Source organism: Lithobates pipiens, unplaced genomic scaffold (assembly GCF_037356315.1).
Source record: "Lithobates pipiens isolate NorthernLeopardFrog02 unplaced genomic scaffold, aLitPip1_a1.2 Scaffold_16, whole genome shotgun sequence".
Lineage (NCBI taxonomy): Eukaryota > Metazoa > Chordata > Amphibia > Anura > Ranidae > Lithobates > Lithobates pipiens.
The window spans coordinates 358411281-358417280 of NW_027507748.1; positions in this window are offsets into that span (position 1 = coordinate 358411281).

The following is a 6000-nucleotide window of genomic DNA, read 5'->3' on the forward strand; positions in this document are numbered from 1 at the left end:
CTGCCATCACCGAGCCTAGTGGGAGCAACGGAACACACAAAGCCACACTCCAGGCTCTCACCGTCCAGCCATCACGCCAAGCTCACGTTTTTCTGCAAAAAGGCAGGCTTCCGTTGGCCTAATGTTCGAGCGTAAAAAAATGATGACGCCGGATAACCCTCTTGCCCAACGGTTGATGGCTGGCTTGTCAGAACTCATAGCCCGCCAACTACTGCCATATAAACTGGTGGACTCGGAGGCCCTTCAAAAATTTGTGGCCATTGGAACACCACAATGGAAGGTCCCAGGAAGGAAGTATTTCTCAGAGAAGGACATCCCAGAGCTATATGGCCATGTTCAGCGGCTGCGGCAAGTGAATGTATCTCTGGCACACAGTGTCGGTGCCAAGATACATCTGACCACAGACACGTGGTCTAGCAAACACGGGCAGGGAAGGTATATTACTTTTACTGCCTACTGGGTGAACCTTCTGACGGCCGTCAAGCATGTAACCCGTGGCACCCATGTAGATTTGGTTTTACCGCCACGGATTGCATGCAGGCCTGGCTCTTCTTCTCCTCCTCCTCCTACTCCATCCTCCTTCCTCTCCTCCTCGGCTGACTCCTCCTTTTCCGCTGCTAGCGTCTCTTTCGCTGCGCCGCCCCAGCTCCCCAGAACCTATTCGACCTGCCAGGTGAGACGTTGCCATGCCGTGCTGCGTCTGTTGTGCCTGGAAGCCAAGAGCCACACTGGCCCGGAACTCCTTTCAGCTTTGCGTTCACAGGCAGATCAGTGGCTAACACGGCTCAATTTGACAGTTGGTAAAGTGGTGTGTGACAACGGTGCCAATCTGCTTAGCGCATTGAAACAGGGCAAAATTACGCACGTGCCATGCATGGCACACGTCTTAAACTTGGTCGTGCAGCGATTCGTTGTCAAATACCCTGGGGTCCAGGACATCTTGCGGCAGGCAAGGAAAATCTCGGCCCATTTCAGAAGATCTTACACGGCCATGGCTCGCCTTGCTGACATTCAGCGGCGACACAATCTGCCGGTCAGACGTCTTATTTGCGATTGCCCGACGCGATGGAACTCAACCTTCTATATGTTTGATAGGCTGCTCCAGCAGAAACGTGCAGTTAACGTCTACCTGTATGAACTCTGCGGCAGAACAGGTTCTGGGGAGCTGTTTTTTTTTCACCGCGCCAGTGGCTGCTCATGCGCGATGCATGCAGACTTCTATGGCCATTTGAGGAGATCACCAAACTGGTCAGTCGCAGCTATGGCGCCATCAGTGACATGGTACCTTATGCCTTCTTTATGGAGCGTGCATTGCGTCGTGTCATTGATCAAGCTGTGGAGGAACAGGAGCGGGAAGATGAGGAAGTCGCAATGCTGGATGAATTCCCAGGGGGGGCTACTCTATCTGAGACAAGTGAACAACAGGAGTCTGAAGAGGAGTCAGAGGAGGATGGTGCCGGGGCGGATGAGGAGGAGCAAGAAGAGCATGCTTTAAACCTTTCTTGGATCCCTGTTGTTGTGTGTGGATGGGGAGAGGAGAATGAAGAGGACAACATTATCCTGGATGATGAGCAGGAGCCAGGCCACCACACCGCTTCCAGTTTAGTGCAAATGGGGGCCTTCATGCTCCAGTGTTTTAATAGGGACCCCCGTATAAAAAGCATAACGGTCAAGGACCAGTACTGGGTGGCAACGTACTTAGACCCCCAGTACAAACACAAAATGGCGGAAATGTTACCGCCGTCACAGAGGGCTGTCAGAATGGAGCACTTCCAGGCCTTGCTTCGAGAAATGCTGCATTCTGCTTTTGCGTGCGCTGGCAGAGGAGCAATTCCCACTCCCAGAGAAGGAGATGCGGGTACCAATCCAACAGCGCCTGCAAGAAGAGGCCGGTTTGAAGATGTGTTGGTGACTTCTGATATGAGGTCATTCTTTCAGCCGACCCATCGACAGTTGTCATCCGGATCCAGCATCAGGGAATGCCTAGACCATCAGGTGTCCGACTACATCGGGTTAACGGCCGATGTGGACGCTCTGAGGAATGATGAACCCCTGGACTACTGGGTGGGCAGGCTTGACCTCTGGCCAGAGCTTGCCCAATTTGCAATCGAACTGTTGGCTTGCCCCTCGTCCAGTGTCCTGTCCGAAAGGACGTTCAGCGCAGCAGGGGGGATCGTGACCGATAAGCGTACTCGCCTAGCTCACGACAGTGTTAACTACCTCACATTTCTAAAAATGAATGAGGCATGGATCTCGGAGGAATTCAACACATGTGACCAGTACACCATGTATATGTCTATAAACGATTTTTTTAATCAAGCACACAGACCTTCTTTCTTCATTTGGCTCACTTCCTTGTCCAAAAAAAGCACACCGTACTATATGCCCGTACCCTCCTGTTTGAAGAGGTTGAGCGGTGTCATATTTTTGGGGCCCAACAGCAAGTTGCTGGTATCAGTGCTGCTGTTAGTGCTCTCTATCTCGGTGCTGGTGTTAGTGCACTCTATCACAGTGCAGGTATCAGATCACTCTATCACGGTGCAGGTGTCAGTGCTCTATATCACGGTGCTGGTGATGATCATCATCTCCTGCACCCTCTTCTTTGCCTACCCTCACCTTCCCTCGCCTCCATTGTCTCAAGATTCCTGAATTTTCAGAATTTCACATATAAAAAAAGAATGCTTGTAGTTATCGATCCCAGATTCGCCTCATACATGTGTTATGTCACGGTGCTGGTGTCAGATCACTCTATCACGGTGCAGGTGTCAGTGCTCTATATCACGGTGCTGGTGATCATCTCCTGCACCCTCTTCTTTGCCTACCCTGACCTTCCCTCGCCTCCATTGTCTCAAGATTCCTGAATTTTCAGAATTTCACATATAAAAAAAGAATGCTTGTAGTTGTCGATCCCAGATTCACCTCATACATGTTTTATGTTACGGTGCTGGTGTCAGATCACTCTATAACGGTGCAGGTGTCAGTGCTCTATATCACGGTGCTGGTGATCATCTCCTGCACCCTTTTCTTTGCCTACCCTGACCTTCCCTCGCCTCCATTGTCTCAAGATTCCTGAATTTTCAGAATTTCACATATAAAAAAGAATGCTTGTAGTTGTCGATCCCAGATTCACCTCATACATGTGTTATGTCACGGTGCTGGTGTCAGATCACTCTATCACGGTGCAGGTGTCAGTGCTCTATATCATGGTGCTGATGCTGGTGATCATCTCCTGTACCCTCTTCTTTGCCTACCCTGAACTTCCCTCGCCTCCATTGTCTCAAGATTCCTGAATTTTCAGAATTTCACATATAAAAAAAAAAATGCTTGTAGTTGTCGATCCCAGATTCACCTCATACATGTGTTATGTCATTGGCCATGTGGTGGGACTATGTGTGCACAGCTAGTAATTATTTTGTGGCTGCAAATATGACATGTAGGTTTGTAAAGTTCACCCTCCCTGTGCTGTGCTGACTTCCTCCTGAGGCTGTACCTCTGCTGTGCATATTATGAGGGGCTCCCACCATCCCTGTGCTATGCTCATTATGAGGGGCTCACACCATCCCTGTGCTATGCTCATTATGAGGGGCTCCCACCATCCCTGTGCTGTGCTGACTTCTTCCTGGGGCTGCTTATTATGAGGGGCTCCCACCATCCATGTGCTATGCTGACATCCTCCTGGGGCTGCTTATTATGAGGGGCTCCCACCATCCCTGTGCTGTGCTGACTTCCTCCTGGGGCTGTACCTCTGCTGTGCATATTATGAGGGGCTCCCACCATCCCTGTGCTATGCTCATTATGAGGGGCTCCCACCATCCCTGTGCTATGCTCATTATGAGGGGCTCACACCATCCCTGTGCTGTGCTGTGCTGACTTCCTCCTGGGGCTGCTTATTATGAGGGGCTCCCACTATCCCTGTGCTATGCTGACATCCTCCTGGGGCTGCTTATTATGAGGGGCTCCCACCATCCCTGTGCTGTGCTGACTTCCTCCTGGGGCTGTACCTCTGCTGTGCATATTATGAGGGGCTCCCACCATCCCTTCGCTATGCTCATTATGAGGGGCTCCCACCATCCCTGTGCTATGCTGACTTCCTCCTGGGGCTGCTTACGGTGTAGGTGTCAGTGCTCGCTATCACAGTGCTGGTGTCAGTGCTGTATATCACGGTGCTGGTGTCAGTGCTTTATGTCACGCTGCTGTCAGTGCTCTCTACCACGGTGCTGGTGTCAGATCACTCTATCACGGTGCAGGTGTCATTGCTGTATGTCACGCTGCTGATGTCAGTGCTCTCTATCACGGTGCTGGTGTCAGTGCTGTATATCACGGTGCTGGTGTCAGTGCTTTATGTCACGCTGCTGATGTCAGTGCTCTCTATCACGTGCTGGTGTCAGATCACTCTATCACAGTGCAGGTGTCATTGCTGTATGTCACGCTGCTGATGTCAGTGCTCTCTATCACGGTGCTGGTGTCAGATCACTCTATCGCGGTACAGGTGTCATTGCTGTATGTCACGCTGCTGATGTCAGTGCTCTCTATCACAGTGCTGGTGTCAGATGACTCTATCACGGTGCAGGTGTCATTGCTGTATGTCATGCTGCTGGTGATCATCTCCTGCACCCTCTTCTTTGCCTACCCTGACCTTCCCTCTCCTCCATTGCCTTCATGCGCTCCACAGTCCTGAATTGTCACAATTTCACATATAAAAAAGGAATGCTTGTAGTTGTCGATCCCAGATTCACCTCATACATGTGTTATGTCATTGGCCATGTGGTGGGACTATGTTTGCACAGCTAGTAATTATTTTGTGGCTGCAAATTTGACCTGTAGGTTTGCAAAGTTCGCCTCCCATTGAAGTCAATGGGGCCCTCCGCAAACGTTACAGTTCGCAAACTATCGGCCGCGAAACGTCCCCTCAGAAGTTCGTCCATCACTAATGACCACTGATGTATGGGGACCTTCTCTACTGACCATGAATGTAAAGAGGCTTTTCTCCATTGGCCACCAATGTATGAGGACACTACAATGAGCTCCAATTAATGGGCTAATTTCTGTATTGACTACCAATGCAGAGGGCACTACACTGATGAACGATGTAAGGGGTTATTTCTCCACTGACCATTAATGTGAGGGGATACTACAATTTTGATTGGGTTTCTTTTCTGCCCTTTTATGTTTGTTTTATTAACTTTTCATTAGTAATCATGGGAAGGGGCAGGGAAATTTCTGTTAAATTATCCATCTTAGGTGTCACATACTCTAGGTATGACACCTTTTTTATTTTTTGAACGCATAATTATTTGTACAATTACATATACAACTTATAGATCACACTGATGTACTGAAAACCTGTATATATAGTTTTTTTGCGGGGGATCTCTGTTAGTGATGGCCGAACGGTTCGCCCGGCGGTCGTTTCGCGGCGAATTTCCGACATTCGCGGTCCGCACGTTCGAACGCCTTTTTCCGTCGTTCGCCGCGGCGGACTTACGTGTTTAATGTATACAAGAACTTTAACCTTTGGTGACACGTTTATCATGTGATACAGGACAGCCAATTGAGACATGACAGCACATGGACACTTGTACATTCCCCCTAACCTATAAATACACCCGATCCGGTGGCCATTTTACATTCTTTCTTCTGTTAAGATAGGGACAGGTTCCTGTGTGGAGTAGGGAGAGATAAACCACTAGCTATTTGGTACACAAAAGTTCTTTTCAGGACTGGTATAGGTGTTAGGTGTTGATAGGTTTGCTGTGCTGCTGATTCTTGCAGCAGCCTGAGTGTCTTTTGTTAGTTTAGAGAAAGGGAAAGGACGGTGTATGCTACAGGGACAGCCAGATTAGTCTTTCATCATCATCATCATCATCATCATCATTAGCTGTTACTATCAAGGTCCACAAAAGAGCTGTTCCAGTAACCACTAATCGTTCTCTTTTTTTGCCAATTTGTATAGGGACAGGAAGGAAGCAGTGTTGTCAGGCAGTGAGGGTAATTTTAAAG